This window comes from Cricetulus griseus, assembly GCF_003668045.3.
Source record: "Cricetulus griseus strain 17A/GY chromosome 1 unlocalized genomic scaffold, alternate assembly CriGri-PICRH-1.0 chr1_0, whole genome shotgun sequence".
Classification (NCBI taxonomy): Eukaryota; Metazoa; Chordata; class Mammalia; order Rodentia; family Cricetidae; genus Cricetulus; species Cricetulus griseus.
In genome coordinates, this window is record NW_023276806.1 from 256,242,590 (window position 1) to 256,270,350 (window position 27,761).

Consider the following 27,761-nt stretch of genomic DNA (forward strand, 5'->3'; position numbering starts at 1 on the left):
CTTCCCATTTTTTTAAAGGGCTCCTGTAAACCAAGGATTTGCTAGGAAGCTGAGGATGATCTAGATTTCCTGAACTTTCTGCCTCTGCCTTCAAAGTGCTGGGATTACAGGTGTGCACTCCACATCTGGTTTTTGTGGTATTGGGGATTCCAGCCCAGGGTTTTACATGTGCTAGTCAATGACTTTCCTAGCTGAGCCACAGTCCCAGCTCAAGCTTCCTTAATTTTTATTTATTAATTTGTTTTTCTGTGAGTGAGTGTGGTGTGTGTGTACAGGTCAGGGGATGGCTTGTGGAAATCCATTTTCTCCCCTTGTTAATATTTAATAGAGGGTTAATTCCAACCTTCCCTGAGGTCCTTTGAGTACTTCAACTGATGCCCCATGAATTACACATTTCATTAGTGAGCTTCAAGTATAGTTAGCTTTAATACTTATGGGTGGTTCTTGAGACGTGTGGGGAGTTTTCTAACAGTCACGGACTGATGGGCTACTCATTGGTAGACTGTTTGCCTAGAATGTATTAGGTAGCTCTATGTTCAATCCCCAGGAACTGTGCAGCTTTGTCCATTTTAGTGCCCTGCCCTATGGACTTTTGTCACCTTCCAGCTGTCCCCTCTGTGCTATGGGCACTCAGGGGCTCGTCACATTCATTTCCCCTTCAGGGACCACTGTTCTGGGTTCCTTTACATTCAGTGCCTAAAATCCACTGTTTCATATATTATGTCCAACAAAAATTACATTAATTTATCTGTGTGGGGCTGGAGAGATGGCTCAGTGGTTAAGAGCACTGGCTGCTCTTCCAGAGGTCCTGAATTCAATTCCCAGTAACCACATGGTGGCTCACAACCATCTACAATGGGATCTGATGCCCTCTTCTGGCATAAAAGTGTGTATAGACAGATACAGCACTCATACATAAAATAAGTCTTGGAAAGACCTTTTCTGAAAGAAAGAAAGAAAGAAAGAAAGAAAGAAAGAAAGAAAGAAAGCAAGCAAGCAGGCAGGGGGGGAGGGAGGGAGGGAGGGAGGGAAGAAAGAAAACATTCAGCTGCAAGCCAGGTATGGTGGTGCATGCTTTTAATCCTAGCACTCCAAATTTTTGAGTTCGAGGCCAGCCTGGTCTACATAGCAGTTTCATGGCAGCCAGGGCTACTTAATAGAGAGAGACCCTGTCTCAAAAAACAAAAACAAAACAAGAAAAAAACAAAACAAAATGAAAAACCCACAAAAATGAAACAAATTTCAAAAAAAAAAAAAACACCAAAAGAGGGTAAATACAATGACTATTTTGTAGAACCAAAAGCAAGGCTGAAAACTGGATCTAGTTAATGAACAGTTTCCAATAAACACCTAACTCAACAAGCTAGTTATGCAATATCCACTTACTTACAGAGTGACTTTGTGGTGGTTTGAAAGAAAATGGCCCCCCAAATGAGTGGCACTTTGTTGGAGGTGTGGCTTTATTGGAGTAGGTGTGGCCTTGTTGGAGGAAGTGTGTCACTGTGGAGGTGGGCTTTGAGATCTCCAATGCTCAAGCCACACCCAGTGTCTCAGACCACTTCCTGCTGCTTGTGAGTCATGAAGCAGATTTCTGAGCTTCTCTAGCACCTTGTCTGCCAGCATGCTGCCTTGCTTCCCACTGTGACATAATAAACTAACCCTCTGAACTGTAAGCCACCTCAATTGTTTTCCTTTATAAGCATTGCTGTGGTTATGATCTCTTCACAGCAATAGAAACTCCATGACAGCACTTGGGAGGCTGGCAGATCTCTGTAGGCCAGCTTGGTCTACAGAACGAATTCCAGGACAACCTCCAAAGCTACAAAAAGAAACCCTGTCCTGAAAAAACAAAAAACAAACAAAAAAGAAACTTTTTTTTTTTTTTTGAGATAGGGTCTCTCTACATCACCCTGGCTGTCCTGGAACTCACTGTGTACATCAGGTTGGTCTTGAACTCATTGAGATCCTGCTGCCTCTGCCTCCTGAGTGCTGGGATCAAGGGCATGCACCACCACCCAGCATCAGAATATGTAGCATTTTAATGTCATTTAGGATACAGCATTGTCATTGCACTGCTTTGCTATGTGGTGGTTCTGGGCTGTTAAGTCTGTAACTGCAGGACTTCACCTTCTGGAATGCTTGCTGCTTCTAAAGCATCGTTGCCTTTGAGAATATGTACATGCAGGGTGTGGAGGCCAGAGGCACGCAGGCCAATCAGGCACACATACAAACAATAATGCCAGGTGGTTGCTCCAAAGCCACACAGGGAAACCCTGTCTTGAAAAACCAAAAAAAGAAAAAAAATAACAATAATACATTTTCAGCATGAAAGGGATTACACATCTTGGCCAGATTTCCCTAACTTTTTCAGATGAAATTGCTGCGAGAGTCTTTCCAGACTAAGAGCTCTAACTTAGGGGTGGGGGAGCAGATGGTCCAGTGGATTGAAGCCAGGACAGCTTCTGAAAGCCTTCGATCCCAGGTCCAGTTTGTATTCTCATTTTATGCTCTACAATCACAAGGTAGGGCAGGCAAGCAAGCAAGATTTTACAGAAGCCTTTGAGCCAGTCAGCAGGTTGTTAAGGGCAACAACTCATTGTTTCAGCTATTCATCCAGGTCATTCTGTTCCAGGTAGCAAGTAAAATGATTGACAATAGGTAGTACAAGCAGGGCTTTAAGTAAGTCACTAAGTACATCAATAAATCAATACCTGATAATTGGTGCTTTCTACCTTATTCTACTTCAAACTCACTGGCTTTCTTGTGAAATAATGACACTGTGTAAGTTAGAAAACGATATATTTTCACAGTTACAGTCATCTGTAGAAAAAAGAGGAAAAATAAGGCCAGGGTGCACTTGCCTTTAATCCCACCACTAGGAAGGCAGAGGCAGGTAGATCTCTGTGAGTTCAAGGCCAGCCTAGCCTACAGAGGTGAGTTCCAGGACAGCCAGGGCTACACAGTAAGACCCTGTCTTGAATCCCACTTCCTTCCCCCCCAAAAAAGAAAAAGAAAAGAAAATGAAGGTGTCATGGCAGGAGAGATGATTTGGTAGGTATGCTATTTGGAGTAAGAATGGCCCCTATAGGCTCATATAGTTGAATGCTTGCTTAGTCACCAGGGAAAGGCAGCATTTGAAAAAGTTAATCAGATTAGGGGGTGTGGCTTTGTTGGGGGAAGTGAGTCACTTGGGGTAGGCTCTGAGGTTTCAAAAGTCCATGGCAGGCCCAGTCTCTCTTAGCCTGTGGACTAGGGTATAGCTCTCAGCTACTGCTTCAGCACCCCGAGAGCTGCCATGCTCCTCGCCAACATGATAAAAGACTAAGTCTTTGAGATTATAAGCAAGAAATTAAATGCTTTCTTTCATAAGAATTGCCTTGGTCAGAGTGTCCTTTCACAGTAACTAAGACTAATTTCAGAAAGCCCACAAACACATGGAAACTGAACAATGTTCAACTGAATCACCACTGAGTCAAGGAAGAAATAAAGAAATTAAAGACTTGCTAAAATTCAATGAAAATGACAGCACAACATACCCAAACTTATGGGACACAATGAAAGCAGTGCTAACAGGAACGTTCATAGCTCTAAATGCCCACATAAAGAAGCTGGAGAGTCGGGCCTTGGTGGCGCACGCCTTTAATCCCAGCACTCAGGAGGCAGAGGCAGGCGGATCTCTGTGAGTTCGAGGCCAGCCTGGTCTCCAGAGCGAGTGCCAGGATAGGCTCCAAAGCTACACAGAGAAACCCGGTCTCGAAAAACAAAAAACAAAGCAAAATCAAAACAAAACAAAACAAAAAAACAAAACAAAACAAACACCACAAACAAACAAAAAAGAATTTGGAGAAATCCTGATGAATTAACACAACTGAAAGCTCTAGAACAAAAAGAAGCAAACTCACAAAGACACAACTAAGAGAATTACAGACTAATCTCCCTCATGAACATTGATGCAAAATAGTCAATAAAATACTGGCAAACCGGGCTGGAGAGATGGCTCAGAGGTTAAGAGCTGCTCTTCCAGAGGTCCTGAGTTCCAGAGGTCCTGAGTTCAATTCCCAGCAACCACATGGTGGCTCACAACCATCCGTTATGAGATCTGCTGCCCTCTTCTGGTGTGCAGATATATATATAAGGAAGCAGAATGTTGTATAAATAATAAAATCTTAAAAAAAAAAAATGCTGGCAAACCAAATCCAAGAACACATCAGAAACATCCACTATGATCAGGGGGCTTCCTCCCAGAGATGCAGGAATGGTCAACATATGAAAATCTGTCAATATAATCCATCACATAAACAAACTGAAAAAAAAAAAAAAAAAGCACATGATCCAACATCCCTTCATGATGAAGGTTCTGGAGAAAACAGGGGTACAAGGAACATTCTTAAACATAATAAAGGCAATATACAGCAAGCCAACAGCCAACAGCAAACTAAATGGAGAGAAACTCAAAATAATTCCACTAAAATCAGGAACAAGACAAGGCTGTCCACTCTCTCCATATCTATTCAACATAGTACTTGTCTTGTTGCTCTAGCTAGGATTTCAAGTACTAAGACAAAAGAGATCAAGGGGATACAAATTGGAAAGGAAGAAATCAAACTTTTACTACATGTTGATATAATAGTAAGATGGGAAATGTTCTTCTGTATATATGTTTCTCTTATTGGTTGATGAATAAAACACTGATTGGCTGATTGGCCAGGGCAGGAAGTATAGGCAGGGCTAGGTATGAGGAGAATTCTGGGAAACACAGGCAGGTGGGGTTGTCATGTGGAGCCCAGGAGGGTAGGATGCGCCAGGTGTTCTCCGGTAAGATAAGGCCATGTAGAAACATATAGATTAATAGAAATGGGTTAATAATTAAGACAGAGCTAGCCAATAAGAAGCCCTAGTCATTGAAGTCATTAACCAACAGCTTTATAATTAATATAAGTCTCTGCTTATTTGGGGCTGAAGCGGTGGCAGGACCCATGCAGACAAGAAAAACTGCCAGCAACAATAGTATACATAAGTGACTCCAAAAATTCTACCAGGGAACTCCTACAGCTAATAAACATCTTCAGTAATGTAGTGGGATATAAGATTAATGCAAGAAAAAAAAATCAGATGACAAACAGGCTAAGAAAGAAATCAGAGAAACATCACCCTTGCCAATAGTCACAAACAACATAAAATATCTTGGGGTAACTCTAACCAAACAAGTGAAAGACCTATATGACAAGAATTTTAAGTCTTTGAAGAATGAAATTGAAGAGGATATCAGAAAATGGAAAGATCTCCCATGCCCATAGATAGGTAGGATTAACATAGAAAAATCTTACCAAAAGTAATTACAGATTTAATGCATTACTCATCAAAATCCCAGCACAATTCTTCATAGACCTTGAAAGAGTAATACTCAATTCATATGGAAAAAAAAAACCCAGGATAGCCAAAACAACCCCGTACAATAAAGGAACATCTGGAGGCATCACAAAACCTGACTCTATTATAGAGCTATAGTGATGAAAACAGCTTGGTATTGTTGGCACAAAAACAGGCAGGAGGACCAATGGAATCCAAATCTAAGACCCTGATATTAACCCACACACCTATGAACACCTGATTTTTTACAAAGAAGCTAAAAATATTAAAAAAGGAAAAAAGAAAGTACCTTCAACTGTTATAACTGTTATAACTGGCTGCCAACATGTAGAAGAATGCAAATAGATCCATATATTTCACCATGCACAAAACCCAAGTCCAAATGGATCAAAGACCTCAACATAAATCCACCCACACTGAACCTCACAGAAGAGAAAGTGGGAAGTAAACTTGAATGCATTGGTACAAGAGACCACTTCCTTAATATAACACCAATAGCACAAGAACTGAGAACAATTAATAAATGGGACCTCCTGAAACTAAGAAGCTTTTGTAAAGCAAAGGACACAGTCAACAAGACAAAACTGCAGCCTGCAGAATGGGAAAAGATCTTCACAAACCCCACATCTGGCAGAGGGCTGATCTCCAAAATATACAAAGAACTCAAGAAACTAGACACCAAACTACTAAATAATCCACTTTAAAAAATGGGATACAGATCTAAACAGAGAATTTTCAACAGAACAATCTCAAATGGCCAAAAGACACTTAAGGAAATGCTCAACATCTTTAGTCATCAGGGAAATGCAAATCAAAACAACTCTGAGATACCATCTTACACAGATCAGAATGGCTAAGATCAAAAACACTGACAGCTTATGCTGGAGAGGTTGTGGAGTAAAGGGAACACTCCTCCATTCCTGGTCGGAGTGCAAACTTATACAGCCGCTGTGGAAATCAGTATGACGTTCCTCAGAAAAGTGGGAAACAATTTACCTCAAGACCCTGCAATACCACTTTTGGAAATATACCCAAAGGATGCATAATCACACCACAAGGATATTTACTCAACTATGTTTATAGTAGCAATATTTGTAACAGCCTGAACATGGAAACGACCTAGATGGCCCTCAACTGAAGAATGTGTAAAGAAAATGTAGTACATTCACACATTAGTGGAGTACAACTAAGCAGTAAGAAACAATGACATCTTTAAATTCGCAGGCAAATAGACAGAACTAGAAAAAAACATCCTGAGGTAACCCAGTTCCAGAAAGAAACATACAGTATATACTCACTCATAAATGAATACCAGACATAAAGCAAAGTATAACCAGTCTACAATCCACAACCCCTGAAAAGCTAGATCCCTCTTACAGAAACAGAAGGAAGCAGATGTGGAGATTTATACCTAACCTGACTCTATTATCAGGCAAATCTCCTGGAGTAAAATCAAAGCGAGGGAGAAGTGATGATATGAACAAAGGAGTCAAGACCATGATGGGGAAACCCACAGCATCAGCTGACCCGAGCTAGTGAGAGATCACTGACTCTGCACTGTCAACTGGGGAACCTGCACAGGACTGAACTAGGACCCCTGAATACAGCTGACAGTGGTGTGGCTTAGGCAGTAGTATATGAAGCCACTGGCAGAGGGACCAAGATCTAACTATAATGCATAAATTGACTTTGTGGAGTCCATTCTCTATGCCTGGACACGGTGTGTGTGTGTGTGTGGGGTGCACCTTGGTCCTGCCTCAATGAGGTGATGGGACAGACTTAGTTGACATCCTAGGGGAGGCTTTACCCTCTCTGAGGAGTGATGCAGGGAAGAAGAGAGCGGAAGGAGAGGCAAGAGGAGGAACTGGGATTGCAATGAAAAATGGTAATCTCAAAGTTGGCTCAGGATGTAAGAGTGCTTGTAGTAAAGAAACAGTGCTTGAGTTGAAATCCCTAGCACCTACACACACACACACACACACACACACACACACACACACACACACACACACACACAGGGAGACACCAGGAGTTTGTTGGCCCAGCCAGATGAGCCAAAATGGTGAGTGGTGAGCGTCAGGGTCTCAAAAATAAGGTGGAGGGTAACAGACAAAGATACTTGCCAGCACTCTCTGTTGTCTGCACATGTGCTCACTCATAGACGTGGGCATACACTACATGCACATAAACACAAAAATAATTAGGGCTAGAGAGTTAAGAGTGCTGGCTGCTCTTGCAGAGGACCCAGGTCCAAATCCCACTACCTACATGGCAGCTCACAACCATCTGTCCCTCCTGGTCCAGAGATCTGAAGCCTTCTTCTGAACTCGGTGGGTACCTACATGTACACGGTGCACAGAAATACACGAAGCAATACACACACATAAAATGGGAAAAATACAAAATTGTTTTAAAAATAATTGTAGCCAGGCATTGGTGGCGCACGCCTTTAGTCCCAGCACTTGGGAAGCAGAGGCAGGCGGATCTCTGTGAGTTCCAGACCAGCCTGGTCAATAAGAGCTAGTTCCAGGACAGCCTTCAAAGCCACAGAGAAACACTTGGGAAGTAGAGGGTTGGGCGTTCAAGGCCAGTCTGGGCTAGAGCCTCGCCTCAGAGGGGGAGAAGGCTGGAAACTGGGAGCCATATAAACAATAGCTTTTCATCACAAGGCCTTGGTTTAGGGAACTGGCTGGTTATGCAAATTCTTCAATCCCAGTGCTCTCTGTCCATGAGTAACCTGTAAAATATTTTGGTTTTGCAGTATGTTCCAAGAAAAACAAGCCCCATGAAAACAACCAACAGTGTAACAGAATTCCATTCAAGAAAAGTGGAGGATTCCCTCCCAAAGGTGGACTCAAGGACAATGTGTGCAAAGTTAGTTTTTAAAGAAGAATATGAGAGGACTTTAAAAACATTTAATGATTTATCACACTTGTAATGTAGCTCAACAGAGGCCAGGATAAGTGCTGTGGGTTTCAGTCTGGCCTGTGTTGCACAATGATAATCTGCCTGAATACAAGCTGAGCCTGGTGGCTACACCAGTGAGCCCAGCACTCAGGAGGCAGAGGCATCTCAGAGATCAGGAAAGCCTGGACTACACAGGAGTTCCAGTCCAGCCAGGGCTATGGGAGGTACAGAGCCCTGTGCTCACACATAAGAACTAGGGGAACCAGGAATATTAAACACACAGGGTTGTCCCTCCAAAGGAGTGGGTGGATAACCAGTTACCCACCCAGAGAGAAGACTGGGAGCAGATGTGGTTATAGCCTGGTGACCTTTGCATTATCTGTGTGGCAGAGAACACACCAGATTCTCCTCCAGATCCTTATGAGCTTGCCAATCTACAGAACCTATCTTTAAAGAAGGTTTCCCACGTAGATGTCACATGTACTTTACAAAGAGTTTTGACATAGTAGTGTCTTATGCTTTAGTGTGCACACAGGACAGAGTTATTTACCAACAGGAATTTTTCACCAAATTACGCTGTACTTAAATATGCCTAAAACAAACTACTTGGGGTCATACTCCCAGAGTTTGAACCAACACTGGCTACTTAGTCATATTGAACCCAACTGCCTTCCTTCCTCAGGCAGATGTCTCTCTCTAGATGTTAACCCCCCCCCCCCCGCCACACACACACACACACACACACACACACACACACACACACACCACACACAGGGTGACACAGTGAGACAGTCATCAGACAGAGGTGCTTACAGACAAGCTTGACCACATGAGTCCAATCGTGAAGACCTACATGTTAGAGGACTCCTTCCTGCAATCCTCCGACTCCCCTACTATATGCAGCAAAATAAATGTTTTAAAGTATTTGAAAAATAAAAATATAATTAAAAATCTCTAACTTACTATAAGGTACGTTTGCTAGGAAGATGGTAAACTTAGCATTTCAAAATCTAGGAGGAAGAGTGACTAACATGTACTTGTAGAAGATGCTGGGTATGGGGCTGAGAGAAGCGCCGAGTCCAATTTGTGGAAGATTGGGAGGGAGAGAGCCTCATCTTTCTTCTTTTGAGATGGGAGAGTTTGCTCAAGCGATCTCCCTCAAAGCCTCCTTATCAGCTGGACTATGGGCACATGCCAGCACACCAAGGAAGACACCAAACCCAACGGATGGCAGAGGTCCCACTGCAGAAATGCTGCATCCCACAGGCCTCCTCTCCATGGCAATTCACAAGGCAAACTGCCCATCTGTTCGATGAAAGTCAGTTTCCCATCACCTCAGCTCCCAGAAGGCTTAGCATTGTTCTCCTTCCCAACTGAAATATGTTACAAGTGAGAGTGGCGTGTATAATAAGCTTAAATTTTCTAGTAACCATTTTGTGTGTGTGCTGGGGTTAAACCTAGGACTTGACACATGCTAAGCACACAGCCTGCTCTGGGCCACCCCTTAGTGTCTCTACTGAGAGAGGGAAGGGAGTTAAGAGACAGTGAGTGTGCCTTACACAAGTGCGTGCATCCAACATCACACTGAGAATGCTCCTGGCTAGTGCTCCAAGGCAGAGCCGGTATATAGAACAAGCTACCACCACTGACACAGCTCTGGAATAGCTAGGTTTCATCTGTCAGGTGAAAATAGACAAAGGTCCTTCTGCCTTTGTCCCTTCCCTCTTAAAATCTGTCCTCTGTCCTACCTGAAGAGTGCCCCTCTAAAATGACCTTCTCCCAAAGAATCCCCATTCCCCTTCCTATAAAAGCCCAACTAGCTTTTTCATGCTCAACTATAAATGTCTGTGTGACCTACACAGATTCTTTGTGCCCCCATTTCCCAGCCAACAAGCCCAGGACTCTCACCAGGCATGTTCTTCACTCAGGCCTTGTACCCCACACTGTCTGCCTGGCACCTCACTTCTCCAGAGCTACAGGCTTGCCTCTCATTAGTCCTTACATCTTCTATCTCCAGCACCTCCCACAGCACACTATTTTATTTATTTTTTTAGCTCAGGTTCTTCTGCTTCTCACATGAGAGTAAAAAATGTAGGTTAGTGATTCATGGAAACACCCTAAAAGCCCACAAGAATACCTGGTAAACCTGTTTAATGTTTGGTGAATGAATGAATGAATGAATGAATGAGCAGATGCTCCCATGCCACCTTAACGAAGGCTCTTTTTCTTTGTTCTCACGTGCACAGCCACTTAGCCATATATCACTGAGTATTTTCCTTGATGCAGCTATTATCCTTCAAGCTACATCTTGTGACCCCAATGCTCTCTTCAACTGTTTGCTGGGGGGCATGGTCGTGAGATGGATGGGAGTAAAGGTACCCACCTCCTGTTAGGTTTCAAACCTGGGACAGTAACAAAGCAAATACTGGCCACCAAGTTCCCCCTGAACCCCTCAGGGCTGGCATCCCCCCTCTTACAATAAACTTCCTTTGGGCCTCCTGCCTGCTGTTCCTCTTTCTGCTCTTCACATGGCCCAGCTTAGCCTGCTCATGTCCTCTCTGGACTCTCCCAGATGTCCCTGCCTCTGGCTATGCTCTCCCTTTTATCCACAATAAACTTTCTCCTTGCCAGGTGGCAGAGCAAGCCTTTAATCCCAGCACTAGGAAGGCAGAGGCAAACGGATCTCTGAGTCCACAGAGTAGTTCCAGCACAGCCAGGGCTGTTTAATAGAAAAACTGTCCCGAAAAATAAACTTTCTCCTCCACCATATCTAGGAGCAGTCATGTCCTTGCCTTTTTCTTTTTTTCACCCTGGGTTTTAGCACCAAATAAAAGAAATAAAAAGGGAAGGAAAGCACATGACTGCTCCTAGATACAGTGGAGGAGAAAGTTTATTGTAGATAAAGGGAGAGCACAGCCAGAGGCAGGGACATCTGGGACAGTCCAGAGTGGACACAACTGACCTATTTGGGCAGTTTATCCACCTACCCATCCCCTCATCCTGAGACAAGAATATTCTAAGTGATAATGCATCAAGGTATGTGAACTGTTTTGCAGTTTTATATTCAGCTAAATTTCTCTAGGTCCTCTTTTTTGAACATCGTGGTTACCCCATTTTTCTTACTTCTTTCCATTCCCTGTTATCACTTCATGTACATCATATATGCATTAACAGCAAACGAATCCTGTGCTCTGTGCACATTATAGAACACAAAAAGTCTTAGCTGTTTTTAAAGACAGGGTTTGTAAAGTCTTGGTTATTCTGGAAGTTGTCATGTGGACCAGGCTGGCCTGGAACTCAGAGATCCAATTGCCTCTGTCTCCTAAGTGCTGAGACTACAGGTGTGTGCCACCACAACTAGCCAAAAGCTCAACTTGTAAAGAGAAGCAGACCTCTAAACTGAAATAGCTATTTAATTTCTTTTCCCTTTCTTTTTTTCTTTTTTTCTCAAGACAGGGTTTCCTCTGTTTAACAATCCTGGAACTCACAATGTAGACCAGGTTGACCTCAAACTCACAGATATCTGACTGCCTCTGCCTCCTGCGTGCAGGTATTAAAGGTGTGTGCAACCTCAGCAGGCTTAAAAGAAAAAGAAAAAGAAAAGCTATCTGGAAAGCCAGGTATGCTGGTATGTGTTTCTAATCCCAGTACTGCCAACAGTTCAAGGGTGCAAGGCCTGCCTGGGCTGGGTATACTCTCAAAGAAGAGAGGGATGGAGAGCAGACACAACTCTAAGCTCATTTCAGCAGTAAATCTTTTTCCTCATGTGTGATCACACCTCGAGGAACCCAGGCTGAACTGCCACAGTTTCTAAAGCCACATGTTCACAGATCTCAGGACTCAGAATACCAACACAGTAGGAATTAATTAGCCTATTTCTAAGTGCTTATTTGCACTTCTAGGAAATTGCTTTATTTCTATTAAGAGATAAAAGTAGCTTCAAATCAAAACCACAAAACCAGGCTGGAGAGATGGTTCAGTGGTTAAGAACACTGGCTGCTCTAGCAGAGGACCAAGGTTCAGTTCCCAGCACCCACATAGCAGCTCACAACAGTCTGTAACTAACTTGTAGTTCCTGGGGATCTCATGACCTTTCTTGGCTCCAAGGGCACTGTCTGAATGTGGCACACATATATAAATGCAGGCAAGATATCTATACACATAAAATAAAAATAAAATCCTAAAACACAAAACCAAACCACAAAACCAAAGCAGACTTTCAATCAGGCAAAAATGCAATCCCAGCATTCAGGAAACTGAGGCAGAAGGACTTTTCTGAGTTTGAGTCCAGTCTCTGGTACGAAAAGAGTTCCAGGCCAGCCAGAGCTACAAAGTAAGACCTTGTCTTAAATGAACAAAAGAGGGTTGGGAATGAATGTGTGACAGGCATGCCTGAAGCCCTGGGCTTGGTGGCTCAGGCCTGAAGTGAGACCCTGTCTCCTTTACAGCTGATAATCCACTCATCCAAGGAGCACTGGGTATAAAACTGGTCATCATTATTTCATGAGAACATATCATAGCATGTGTATTGAGGTTGAACTTGGTTGTCCCCTTCCATCCTGGAATCCATGAGGTATCGGGTTTGCAAGGCAACTGGTTTTTACCACTGAGCCATCTGAGCAGCCTTGCTTTTACAAAAAACAAAACAAAACAAAAAACCTCTGTTCTCCAGGCTGGCCTAAAAAAACAAACCAAAACAAAACCAAAACACTTTTTTTTTTTTTTTTTTTTTTTGAGACAGGTTTGTGTGTGTGGCCCTGGTTGTCTGTCCTGGAACTCACTCTGTAGACCAGGCTGACCTCTAACTCACAAAGATCCACCTGTCACTGCCTCCCAAGTGCTGGGATTACAGGTGTTCCGCCACTACTTGCCTGGCTCTCTAAAATTCTTGGACTCAAGTGATCCTCCAACTTCAGCCTAGACCCTGGATCTTCTCAGTCAGTACCATAGGAAAGTGCCATTGTACCTGGCTGAGGTCAATTTTAATTTGTAAGACCTTAAAATTCTCAGATACTGGTTGTAGATTAAACAATTTAACATGAATGGCAAAATGTAATAATGCAGGGCCCTTGGCAATGGACCTTAGGCAAGTCACTTGTTCTTTTCATAATGGAGAAATTGGGGGTAGAACCTGAGAGCATTCTTGTGAGGCCTTAGCAATGTATTTGTTTTTGAGACAGGGTCTCACTCTGTATCCTTGTGTGGCCTCGAACCCACAGTGTAGACCACACTAGCCTCAAATTTAAAGATCCTTCTGCTTTTGCCCCCCCCCCCCGAGAGTTGGGGTTAGAGGAATGTGCCACTGTTAATAGATGCTATTAACTGTTTAGCAACCTTAGTATCTATTAAACAGCTGTCAGGGTGTGACACAGAATAAAAGTCTAACATAATATTTCTTGTTCTCTCCATTTTCTTTTGTGAAATGTTTAAATTCTAGCCAGAAACAAAGTGGGATTTTGGTGGACCTGAAATAGCCATGGTTGAGGGACAACTTCTGAGCTTAGGTTTCTGCTAATACAGTGTTTATGTGTTTGCAAGTCAGTGAACCAAAGAAGCCACAAGAACAGGAAGTGTTCAATTTACAGCTTTATTAAGAAATTGATAATTAAACAAGTCACAACTTTAAAGAACTGGTTAGGACTTTTTTTCTCTTACCCCCTAATTTCCCTCTACTGTTATTCTGTAGCCAGCTCAGGGGACAGGAACCTGAGAAAAATTAACAAGAGCTGACTCAAAGAGAACACAAAAAGATAAGGGGTTTCACACATTCCTCTTGGTACCCTTGAGATACTTTTTTTTTTTTTCACCACCCTCTACCCCCTGTGACTCCCCACAAAGGTTAGAAGGTCAAATACAGGGCTGGAGAGATGACACAGCAGTACAAGAGCACTTTACTGTTTAAAGGCCCTCTCTCTACCCACAGGCCCTGTAACCTGTGCTCACACGTTCTGCCTTGCTGTCTCCCTCCCATGTGGAAATTCTGTCACTTTCTCAAGAGTTCCGCCTGCTTAATTTATCACTCTCTCCCTCTTTGTCAGGCTAGCTGGCTGAGAAAGTAAAGCGCTTGCTGCCCAAGCCTGATGCCTGGGGTTTGATCCCCAGAACCATGGGGATCCGGTGAGGGCGGACTGACTGTGACCTCCACACACACCTCGATACAAGTGTCCTCACAGCACAGACCTCCCACCATTCACTTCTTTCCCCAGGCACTCCAGCAGGCTTTTCTACCCCCACACTCCACTCCACAGAATGGTTCAGCCCATGGTGCCAAAGGCACAGAGTTATTTCTCTTCACTGGCTAATGTCTCAGCAACCCTTGAGATTGTCCTGTTATCACCTAGTCCTTTCACTCTCCATCGCCTTCACTTCAGCCATTACTCAGATGTCACAACCTGCTTAGAACCTGCTCTGACCTTGGCTAGTCCAAGGACACAGCCACCAATTATAAGCTAGTGACTTCCAACAGCCCAACTTCAGTCCCCACTATTTAATACTCAACATTTAGAAACCCTACAGGTTCCATATGAACTCCGGTTCCCACCCCTTACCAACTAGCCCTCTGTTCTCCAAATGTTAGGTGACACCATCACCACCCACTCACTACCTGGCTCCAAGTGAAGGCACCCTCAAGACTCCTTTCTCTTTTCCAGAGCCAGCCTATTATGCAAATCTTTCTAATCCTACCTTGTCTATAACAACCAGTGACTTCTACAAAATAAAGACAGGAGCCTCTCTGCACCTGTAGCCCAAGAACTTAGGAAGCTGAGTCAGGAGGATGCTTGAACATAAGAGCTTGAGATCATCCAAGCAATTATAGCAATACTGTGAAACTTTGTCACAAAACAAAAAGCCAAGAACTTGGTAGGAGCTCAGTGGTAGAATGCTCCTTAGCATGCATGAAACCCTGAGTTCAAACAGCAACCCAACCCCCACTACACCCCTGCTCTAATTAAAACTACAATAGCTTCTCACTGCAATTAGGACAAAAATCTGAAAATTCCCATATGGTGTGTCAAAGTCCCAAAAGCAGCTCTCCAATATCCTCCCCCTCATTGGACTGGTCTAACACTGCCCTCTCACAGGCTTGGTATGGCAAGCCAGCTAACACAAGCTCATTCAAGTCTCAGCTCATGTCATCTCTTCAAAGAAACTTACTAGAGAAAATGGTCATTCCCAATCCATCTGTAATCATCTGCTAACTCGTTTTCTCCCACTGGCTGTAAAGTTAGACATCTTGCTTTTAATTCCACTAACGCTACTTTAAAATTAACTAGTCTTTTCCTATAAGCTAGTTTTAGAGAAATCATTGTTTTACAGCTTTTGGATTTTTGCCAAAGACTAGAATCACTTTGAAATAATGTTTATATACTCTTGGCTTTTTGTGGTGTTTTTTGAGACAGGGTTTCACTGTGTAACAGTCCTGGCTGTCCTGACAGGGAACTCGGAGATCCACTTGTGTCTGCCTCCCCAGTGCTGGGATTAGAAGGCTGTGACACCATGCCCAGTTTATTTTTACTTTTTGTTGGTGTCTAAATCTAGCTGTTTTTTCAGTCGCATGGTTGTCTTGCCTGTTTGACCAGTCTAGACTTGAAGGGAGGCAGGAACTGTCCTAACTGTATCTGGTTCTCTCTGGTTGTGACTTTTTTTTTTTTTTTTTCCAAGACAGGAATGTATTGCTTTGGAGCCTGTGCTGGCATGCACTCTGTAGACCAGGCTGACCTAGAACTCACAGAGATCCACCTGCCTCTGCCTCCCAAGTGCTGGGATTAAAGGCATGTGCAATCAATGCTCGGCCCAGCTTGACATTCTTAATCTTTCCTCTGAGTCACCTTGAGTCCCAGGAACAAAGTGGACTGGCTGGTAAGTCTCATTGTGGCTAGGCCTCCAACTCCCAAGTGCAGTTGGCCTGTACAACAGGCCAGTGACTGTGGTGGGGAGGTGGCCACCTGGAGCAGAAGAAACGGCAGAAGAACCAGACAACACCTGACCAGATGTCCTTAATTCTACCCCTACCTCTTGCTTTCCTGACCCAGTCCTTCCTGTTTAAGCTCAGAGCTGGCTGGGGTTGGAGCTCAGTGGATAGTGTCAGCACCTGAAAGGTAGGCTCATTGTCAAGGGCCCCTTGAGGTATCCCTACTCCCAATATAGCCACAGAGAATAAGCTTTCCACATCACTTGCCTTTTATTGGTATACTGGGACCATTGTGGAGGAGTCTAGCCTGTTGGGACTGCCAGAGCCAGGGCTTCTACCCTAAGAACTTCAGTAACAGGGCTGCTGAGATGGCTGAGGGAAAAAGGTGATCTGCAGCCAAGCCTAATGACCTGAGTTCTCACAACCTACATGGTGGAAGGACTATCACAGGTTGTGCTCTGACCTTCACACCTGCACTGCACATACATCATCCTACACACACATACAAAATAAATGTTAACTTAATAAAACCCTGCAGGAACAGACTCAGAAGCAAGTTCCAGTACTAAGATCTTAAAAGTCTCAGGACATCTAAGCTTTCTTTGTACCAGAAAATGTTTCCAATGACGTAATAAATGGCAGGAGGTAAGGGAAAAATAAAAGGACGTGAGAAGTAACCCAAACTAAAATAATAATTTAGGCCTCAATGGAACACCCCCACCACTCGCAATAAAACAAAGCAACAGTGTACAGTCTCCTTAGAGGGTGTTCTAAATCTGCACTGCACTAGGCTCTCCCGGGGCTCTGGAACAATGGACTCTGAATAAAGACTTATCCCTGACGAGTAGACCGGAATTTCAGTCTGGAGGAGGAAGTGCCACGTTCAAATTCAAGTTGCCTATCAAAATATTGGACACAGCTGGTCTTGGCAAACAATGGAGATGACAACTCTAATTTAAAGCATCTCCCAGTTAATTTTGATGCTCAGACTCAGAAATCATAGGTGTGAAGCTTTTTCTTTGGGGGGGGGGAATGCTCAAAATGGCACGGCCCGAACAACTAGATTAATAAAACAGTACTTTTGAGATGAAGGAACAAACAGGAAGTATTTAATATTCAGATACACAAAGAAAACCAGTGCCACTATGTTGCCTTTACCCACTAGAAAATTAACTATTTCCATCTGTGGAAACCTCCTGACCTTTCCAGACTGTTCCCCTGTAACAATTTTAGAACTCTATACCCCTCCCTGGTATTTATCCATGTAAGAAAAACAACCTCATGTTTTAGAAAGTAAAAAAGTGCACCTGAAGCTTATTTGAATTTCTTCATAGCAGAGTTTTAAGAAACGCTTATCATTTTGGAAGTGCTATGAAGACCCAAACGAGAAAAATCACTTGCAACCTTCACGTTCCCACAATATACTGACTAGGTCCAGATACTTTCCGGACTCTTTTACAACACAACCAACTACACATAGACGGATAAAATGAAGAGCGCTGGAGGAGCACGTTACGGAAGGCAGACCGACCCTCGACCCTGGTCCCTGTCCCTGTCCCTGTAAGCAGGGGCTCTAACCCCAATATTCAAGAGGACGAAGTAAGGGGGCCTCGAAACCCTGCCCGCGGCCGGGCCCGGGAGACTCGGCGTGCAGGCCGAGGTCACAGAAGCAGACACAGTAGGACGGGGCGTCAGGGAGACCCCACCCCACTATTTCCAGCACGAGCCAAGTGAAAGGAAAGGAAAGCAGGCCGCCGCCGCCCCATAGAGCCCAGCCCGGCGAGCCAGCCTTCTGGGCCCGGGGTCGCGGCGGCCGCGCGTGGCTCCGGGGCTCCCGGCCCCGGCCCGGCTCCCTCCACACGGGGCGCCGCCCGCCGCGAGGAAAGATGGCGGCCGCCGAGCAACTGCGCCACCAGCCCTGGCCACAGGCCAGGCCCAGCGCCATCTTAGCGCCCTGCAGCCCGCCGCCCCCACCCTGAGGAGCCGCTTTCGGGGAGACTCGGGAAGGGGGCCCCGCGAAGCCCTCTCGGCCAAAACATGGGGAAAAAAAATGAGATCGAGACAAGAAACAAGAACCCTAAAAAAACAAAAGCCACTCTCTGCCACGGCCCCTCGTCTCCCAGCCCGCCGGCTGACACCGGCCGAGCCCACGGTGCGGCGGGGAGGCTCGTCCCGGCTCGGGGCCGCGGGTCCCCGGCAGCGCCTCACGGCCGGCCGGCCATTCGGCGGGCGGGCCGCGGAGAGCGGGCTGGCGCCCCAGCCCAGGCCGGGGATGAGGCCCAGGAGGCCGGCCCGCCCGCGCTGTCCCGACCCCCCGGCCCCGGCCTCTCCCCGCGCGCGGGTGCCGTGGGAAGGAGGGAGCTGCCGGGAAGAAAACGTGGCCGGCTCCCGGCCGTCCCCGCTGCCTCCCTCCCGTCTCCTAGGCCGGCGCGGGCTCCATCTTGCCGAGGAGCAAGAAAACGCGATTCACAGCCGAGAGCTGCCGAGGAGGAGAGCGGGAGAGAAGGGGCCGAAGGGGTGTGTGAAGACGCGAGGGGAGGAGATTGGGAAAGCTGATTTTTCTTGCTCGGCCGCCGTCACTCCAGGCCCTCCCTCGCCCCCTGCTCGCGGCCCCGCCGAGCCCCGCTCCCTCCTCCGCGGCTCCCGGGCGGCTCCGGGGGGCGGAATGCTCTCTCTCTCTCACACACACACATACACACACACACACTCGCTCATACTCGGCGCACACAACTAATTTGAAAGCGGCTCAATCAATGAGTCATTAAAAGGCTTCCCTTCCCTCCCCTCCTTCCCTCCCCGCCGCCAACCGCCACGCCGCCGCCGCGCCGCCTCCCTCCTTTTTTATCCCACACCCCCCTTCCCGAGCTCTCCCACTCCCCGCTCCAGAAATTTGCATCCGCGGATGGGGGGGGGGGAGGAAGAAAAAGGAAGGAGAAAAAAAAAAAAAGGCAGGCGCCAGGCCCCCCACGCGGTCGCGGTCGCGGCGGCGCCCCCCGGCCCGGCCCGGCCCCCGGCCCGGCGCCGCCGCCCCCGGTCCCCCCGCGCCCCCGCCCGAGACACTGAACTTGGTCTTCCCCGGCCCCGGCGACGCCGGGAGAGGCATCCACACTAGATTCCCCTTCTCTCCGTGTCCATTAAACATATCCACCCACCACCACCATCACCCACCCACAAACCCACCCCCCCCAAAAAAAAACACAGCCTTAGCCAATAGCTCTCTGGGCTGAAACCTAATATCCTGGTTTTGGCAACTCGGTGTTTAATTTGCTCCTCTTTCTTTTCTGTCTGGCTGGAGATCTGTCTCCGGCTCCCCCCCCCCTTCCCCTTCTTCCCTCGCTTCTCCCCTCCCCGAAGGAAAAAAGAGGCAGAGGAAGGAGGTTGTGTTTTTTTTTTTTTTTTCTCCTTGAAATTTTTATCACAAAATTATAATACACTCAAAGGGAAACTCACCGTCATGAAAAAGCAGTGCCTTGTCAACGGGGTTTCTGCGCCATCGCACCAGGGGCGGCGGCGCGGCGGCGGCGGCGGCGGCGGCGGGCGCGGGGCGCGGGGCGCGGGCGCGGGAGCTCCAGGCCGAGCGGCGCCGGCCACACGCGCTCCGCTCTCTCTCTCGCTCACCCCCGCGCCGGGCGGCGGGCGCCCGCTCCCCGCGCCCGCCCGGCCTTCATGCTCTGCGCCCGGGCAAACGGCTCGCCTGCTCGTCTACCTCAAACTTCGGTTCTCGCCTGGTGAAAAGAAAAAAGAAAGAGAAGCAAAGATTAGAATTTCTTTAATTAAAAATTTTTATTTTTTTCCCGAAAACAAAACAAAACCCAAGCTCCCAGCCTGGCGATTACAGTTTCTTTGGTTTTTTTTTTTTTGGGGGGGGGATAGGGGGACGACTTTGAAATGTATTGGGGTCTATTCAAGAAACAGGTTTATTTGTGTGCCCTCCCCCGCCCCCCATCTACAAGATGTGAGCCGATTCTCCTCAGGGGCCCTGTACACACAACACCAGTTTTAGCCTGGAGGGGAGGGTAAGGAAAAATAAAAATTGGCTTAGAACTCCAGTTAGAGCTAGCCACAGTACAAAAAAAAAAAAGAAAAAAGAAAAATGCATATTTTTGAAAACTAAAGCATTCCTTTTAACTTATTACTTGATAGATAAGTGGAATAATCTTAAATTTTGCTTGTACTACTAAACTTTACAATATCCCTTTCCACAATGGAATGATGTGAAATCTTATCTGTGAAACTCGTACCTGAAGATTAAAAAGGAAGACTAAACCAGTGACTAAGGAGAGAAGCTGAGCATTCCCTGGTCTTCATTTATATTGCTATCTTTTATCTTCATGTTTGTGTAGTTTGCGTTAAATAACTCCCATTCTTAAACAGGAAGCTCTAAAACCCTTTAGCACCCCTTGGCCCAACCATAATTACCACCTGTTTTAAATTTCAAATTGTTGAGATTTCTTAAACCACCTAGTATGAAAAGCATTTAAATAAGTGTTCATTATAAAAGTTCTTTGTAGCTTCATTACCAATACCCACAAGATATGAGGGGGTCAATTGCTTTAAATAAATAGCAGAAGTAGGTGCGATGTGAATGTAATTCAGGCTTAAAGATACAGAGTTAAGCCTAAAAGCATAACTGAAGTTAGTTGGTGAGGTCTTGTTGATAAACAAGTTCTAAATAAAATTATCCCCAGATTTAAATTCTCTAAAATATTGTCTGTCTTCTATAATCTTTAGTAGGAAACAAAACCAAACCTTAATGGTTTTGTGGCATTGTCCTGTGAGTGGTAAAGCAAGATCATGTTCTACGAATGTGTGACCCTGGGTTCAACACACACCACACACACACACACACACACACACACACACACACACACACTCTTCATGCACCTTGCTTACTTATATAACCATGTAATTAAACTACACTTCACAAAATAAATGTGTCAAAGCTGCCATAGTATGTTGCTGTATTCAACATCTTTTTAAAAAACAAGCCACCTCATGTTTTAGTAATTGCCACTCTACCATTTTATATAATGTAGGCTTTGTATTTAGACCTGACTGAAAAATACATTCAGTGACTTAGTGCCACATAGTATCTATCATTGAGGTGTTTTTTTTTTTTCTTAGAAGGCTTTTATTTATTTATTTGCTTTAAATTCAGCCAAGGCCCTCCTGGACTAGTCATTCTTGCATAAATTATCGTATTTCTCTATACTTGATGGTTGGGCCAACCAGTTTTTTAATTGGCTTGGGAAATTTTTAAACACATTTTAAAGTGCTTTTGGATTGGTGGGGATTTAATTAGAATACCCATTTGGAAGACCGGCATTTCCAAAGAGTCCATGGGTTATGCATTGTGATGGGGCGTGGCAAGCCTGATACAGCTGGTGCTCAAGGGGCCAATGAATCATTAATGGATTTCAGAAAGATAGCTTCCTCATTGGCCAAAATCCCAAGGAAACCAGAAATCTCACTTTAAATCTGATCTACCATTGTCCTGATTTGATCATTACACAATGTGTGTATAATATATATACATATATATACATATATATGTATATATAAACATATTGCACCTCATAAATATGCATTGATTATGTAGCTTTCGAGAACAAAATTAATTTTTAAAAAGATGACCTAGGGCATTGCAGTGGCCTATGCTGAGTGGCTACAGAGTTCAAGGCAATATGCTATTTAATCACATTGTCTATCCCAAGAACTTGCCCTGGAACCTCTGGAACAATGAACCTAAGGTTTAATGACCCTGATTTTGCAGACAGGCTCTCAAAGCTTTCAAAGAGTTGTCCGTAGTCACTAGTCTAATAATGGCTGACGGGAGAAGCCCTGGCTGGTGGTTTCCAGAGTTTACCCTCTGTCGGGCCTGACAAGTATCTTGGGAACCTGTAGCCTTGCTGTGTCAATGACATGTCACAGTCCAGTGGAGAGGCACAGGCCGAGGGGGCAACCCTTTAATTAGTCAAGACCTACCTAGAGACTGCCAGTTGTCAAATTGCATTTTAAATCTGGGGGAAGGGTTTGCAAAATACCAGGACAGCAAAGGGATGAATGTCAGTCTCCAGATGCACTTAGATTTGTAAGAATGCCCTAATACTGTGAAACAAAGGCAACTTCTTAAACTTTCCCCATAGGACTATGAAAGCAGCTTAGATAAGGGGGGCACTTTTGCATGTAACATTTAAAACTCTGTTGTGGGGTTTGGAATCTAAATTAAAATCAGGAAGTCTTTTAAGAGGATTTTATTTTTTCAAAGAGGACCATTTTTTGTTTGTTTGTTTGTTTGTTTTTTGTTCTGTTTTGTTTTTCCAGACAGGGTATCTCTGTGTATAGCTCTGGCTGTCCTGGAATTTACATTTTTTTTTTTTTTTGGTATTTCAAGACAGCGTTTTTGGAGCCTATCCTGGCACTCGCTCTGTAGACCAGGCTGGCCTCGAACTCACAGAGATCCCCCTGTCTCTGCATCCCCAGTGCTGGGATTAAAGGCATGTGCCACCAACGCCCGGCAGATTTTACATTCTTAAAATGGCTTTACTATAAAAAAAAAAATGGCTTTACTATATGTAAATAACCTTAATTGTACTATCAACAACTTAGTCATAGACACTGATTACCTTTTGTGTAAGTGACCTAAAAACAAGGAAAATTGGACACATTTTTAAATGTTGTAGGATGTACTTAGAATTTCTAATAAACAGGCCTAAGGCTCAAATAGCAGTTAAGAATGAGAGGCTGGGGACATAGCTCAACATAATAACCCTGTCACCAGAAGAAAAAAGTAAGGTACCCAGCCTGCTTGGCCTTTCTCAGAAGAGATACAGGCCAGAGAGATGGCTCAGTTGGTAGCTGGGCCACCCACCAAGCCCCAGGACCTAAGTTAGATTTCTGGGGCCCATGTGGTGGAAGGGAAAAACCAGAAATGCCTCTGACCTGCACACATGTACTATGGTCATGTTAACACACACACACACACACACACACACCAAACCACACACACACATACACACACACACACACACACACACACACACACACACACACACACACACACACACACACACACACATACACACACACACACACACACCAAATAAAACATAATAAGAAGCTGCAAATGGACACTAAGTAGCATTGTGCATGTGTGTGCCCAGCCAGATATGCCCACTGCAGAAGCACAGGAGCACCATCAAATGAGGTAGCAAGTTTGCAGTAAACATTCCACATTCTCAGGCATGCAGATGGCTCAGGGAGCAAAGGCACTGGCCACCAAGCCTGATGATGTGACTTTCTATAGTGGAAGGAAGGAAGATCTGACTCCCACTAGTTGTCCTCTGGCCTTCACACGGTATGCCATGGCATATATGTGCTCAATATACATACATGCACATGCACAAAAATAAATGAATGTAAGTAAAATAAAATTTTAGCAGGTCTGTGGTGGCGAACGCCTTTAATCCCAGCTCTCTGGAGACAGAGGTAGGCAGATCTCTGTGAGTTCGTGGCCAGCCTGATCTACAAATCAAGTTCCAGGATAGACAGTACTGTTACACAGAGAAACCCTGCCTTAATAATAATAATAATAATAATAATAATAATAATAATAATAATAGTAATATTTTAATCTAAACTTTCAACATGTATCAATAAGGTTCATATACTTATTAATACCTCTGCTTCTAAATACTGGAGCCCTGTATTCAGTCTAAGTGGGTTCAGATTCCATCTGTCACTTACAAGGTGGAGGCACTGGGCAGGCAAGTCATCTCTCCCTTCAGAGCCTCATCTACAAAATGAGGTTAATTATAGTCTTCACCTCTGAGGGTTATTTTAAGGCACAAGGAACTGGTACATGGAGGATGTTTTAGCAGGGTACTAGGAACCAGATGAGCCTGTGGACTCTTCTGTGTGAGCAATCAATGGCAGTCTTCTATTGCTACACCTGTAGTGTGACTTAAGTCTACCATATTTGCTTTCGACAGCATCTCATTATGAACCCCAGACTGGTCTCACAAGGTTGGCCTGCCTCTGCCTTCTGAGTGCTGGGATTAAATATAAGGGCCACTATGCAGGCCACTGTTACTTTTTATACATTGTGACTTTTGGGGTGGTATTGAAACAAGAGCTCTCTTGATTAGCACGGAACTTACTATATAGACCAGGCTAACCTAGAACTCACAGAGGTCCACCTGTCTCTGTCTCCAGAGTGCTGGGATTAAAGGCATGAGCCCTTTCATTCTACCCTTTCCCTCTTTCTACACCGTGGTGCATATGTGTTTGTGTGTGTGTGTGTGCATAGGCACGTGCCACCCGGGTCATCAGGCTTGGCAGCCAGTGCTTTACCTGCTGAGCCACTCACTGATCCCTTGGCCTGCCTTTTAAATGTCTCTCAGTTTTCCTGTCTGTAAGAATGAGATAAGCCATACATGTACCTGAGGTTGGTATGTGAGACAAAGGATATTCATGATATAAAACCCTTTGCTTCAGTGCCTGGTAAAGAGTAGATACTCTATAACAGTCACTATTATTCTTGTGACTGCTGCTGTTAAAAAACAGTGTGAATCAGGAGAGATGGCTCAGCAGTTAGTTTGCTGTTCTTAGGGAGGCCCTGAGGAGTTTGATTCCTAGAATCCGTTGGGTGGCTCACAACTAAATGTAACTCCAGACCTGGGAGATCTGATATTCTTTTCTGGCCTCCACAGGCATCCACACGTATACATACACAAATACACATAAATAAAAATAAAGGGGGGCTGGAGAGATGGCTCAGGGGTTAAGAGCACTGACTGCTCTTCCAGAGATCCTGAGTTCAATTCCCAGCAACCAAACAGTGGCTCACAGCCATCCGTTATGAGATCTGGTGTCCCTTTTCTGGTGTGCAGATATACACAGAAGCAGAACGTTGTATACATAATAAATAAATAAAATCTTAAAAAAATAAAGTAAACTTTTTAAAAAGGAGGCTGGGCATGGTGGTAGACATCTTTACTCCTAGCAGTCAGGAGGCACAGGGTTTGAATTCAAGGCCAGGCAGAGGACTACACAGTAACATGGATCCAAGTGTGGAAGTACACATCTGTTACTCCACTGCTCAGGAGGCTGAGGTAGCAGGCTTACAAGTTGGTGGCTAGCCAGAGTAATATAGTGAGACCTCATTTAAAAAAACAAATAAGCCAGGTGGGGCAGTGCACGCCTTCAATCCCAGCACTGGGGAGGTAGAGGCTGTTGGATCTCTTTGTGTTCGAGGCTAGCCTGGGCTACAAAGCAAATTCCAGGATAGCCAAGGTTACACAGAGAAACCTTGTCTTAAAAAAACCAAAAGTGGGCCGGGCATTGGTGGTGCATGCCTTCAATCCCAGCACTCGGGAGGCAGAGGCAGGTGGATCTCTGTGAGTTCGAGACCAGCCTGGTCTACAGAGTGAGTACCAGGATAGCCTCCAAAGCAATACAGAGAAACCCTGTTTCAGGGAAAAAAAAAAAAAAGTGAATGGATGGATAGATAGATAGACAGACAGATAGATAACTGAATAATCAAATGAATGAAAAAACATACCAAGAGAGGCTTGTAGTGTGGCAAAGTGAGAGAGCGCTACTGCTGGAGGTCCTAAGTCCAATTCCCAGCATCCCCCTTCCCCCAAAAAGACTTCAAAATTGCTTTCAAAGTAATAAATAAGCAACTTACTGGAACACTGGCAGCTATTTCACTATCTTGCCTACATTATAACTTCGTTCGGTGAATGGCTATGAACACTTTAAACAACCTTCTAGATGCTAAAGCTATTTAAGTCATGACATAGTTTTCAAGCTGGGCATTTTCCTTGACAGGCTTTTCAAAAAACTCAAAACTCCTACAAGCTGCTAGTCCAAAGACCAGAATAACAGAACACAGAAGAGCTGCTAGGTTTTTTTAAGGCCGCCACACTCCCACTGGTCTCCAGTCTCACACACTCACTCAGCCTGTTTCCCCACAGACAGCATGAGGGGGAGGACAGCACTAGGGTACTGGCTATCACATGCTACTGTAAGACAGCTAGGTGGCTAGACAGAGACACCTCCTGGTGCTCAGGCCCTTAGTGCCCTATGACTTTTAGGTGGAGCCTTCCATTCCAGGCATCCAAGAGGAAGTGGATGGCAGAGAGAGGATAAGGTTGTCAGTCACATGATCATTCAGGCAGTAGAATGCTGGAAAAAAGTCAGCAGTCAGCATCAGTCAGGCTTGGTGGCATGTGACCCCTGTACTTGGGGGATTAGGCAGAATGCCAGATAGAGAGGTTAGCTACACAGCGAGTTTAAGAGGACAGCCTGGTCTACACAGGACTTTGTTGTAAAGAAGAAGAAAAAAACAAGTCACCTAAGGGAGGGTGTCCTCTTCAAGGGGCTTGCTCAATCATTGTGCCCTTCTGCAAATGAAACAAGAGCTAACAGAGCTGAGTGTGGAAATGCATGCTTATGACCCCAGAGGCAGAGTCAGGAGGCTGTTGCTCGTTCGAGACAAGCCAGGGCCCCATCTCAAGAGCCTATCTCAAAAACTAAAACAAGGGGCTGGAGAGACGGCTGCTGTTCCAGAGGGCTTGGGTTCCTTTCTCAGAACCCACATGGCAGCTCACAACCATATTTAACTCTAGTTCCAGGGGATCTAACATCCTCTTCTGCCTCCACAGGCACCAGGCATGGTGGTTCACATTTTTCATCTTAGCACTTGGAGTCTAAGGCAGGAGGATCTCTGAGAGCTGTGGGCCAGCCTGGTCTACATAGCAAGTTCCAGGCAAGCCAGGGCTACATAGTGAGACCCTGTCTCAAAACAAAACAAATATGAAAACACGAACAACAACACAGACATCTGAAAGGGGTCATTCTACTAGTCACATAAATCCAAAGATGGCAAAGGGGTACTAAGCTAGCCTGTAGGACATACTCTCCACACTCACAAGAAGAACTGAGGAGTCTGGGGACATGGCTCAGTTGGCAGAGTGCTTACTGCAGAAGCACAAGGACACGAGTTCAATCCCCAGAAGCCTCTTTAAAAAAAGCCAGGTGTTGAGCCTGGCGGTAGTGGTACACGCTTTTAATCCCAGCACTGGAGGCAGAAACAGGAGGATCTCTTTGAGTTTAAGGCCAGCCTGGTCTACAAAGCACGTTCCAGGACAGCCAGGGATGTCACAAAAATAAATCCTGTCTCAAAAAACAAAAAACAAAACAAACAAACAAGCAGCCAGGTGTTGGTGGCATGAGCTTCTAACCCTAGCACTAGGTTTAAGGCAGAAATAGACTAGCTAGGCTAGCCTGTTTGATAAGTTCCAGGCCAGTGAGCAAGACCCTGTCTCCAAAACCAAGGTTGGCAGCATCTGATGAATGCCAAACAAGTTGTCTTCTGGCCTCCACCAGCATGTGTACACACGTGTGCACACACATGTACATGTGCACTTAGACATACATGCACATAAAATAGAGAAACCAAGGAGAAAGGACACCGAATGACTAATGTCCATGGTCATTATGATCATTAAAAAGCTACATGGTAAAAAGCCACATGGTTATTGAAACAGAATAGTTAACCAGACAT

The 27,761-nt window shown here is 45.1% G+C and overlaps 1 protein-coding gene across 3 annotated transcripts in view; it reads right to left on the minus strand.

The window, feature by feature from the left end:
- Bicral (BRD4 interacting chromatin remodeling complex associated protein like) overlaps positions 1–27,761 on the minus strand; it is an 84,485-nt gene that overhangs the window by 38,379 nt on the left and 18,345 nt on the right. For all 3 annotated transcript variants that reach the window (XM_035450367.1, XM_027389155.2, XM_027389154.2), the window contains exon 2: positions 19,640–19,914. The gene's annotated coding sequence lies outside the window, so the exon portion shown is untranslated. The remainder of the gene's footprint in view (positions 1–19,639; positions 19,915–27,761) is intronic.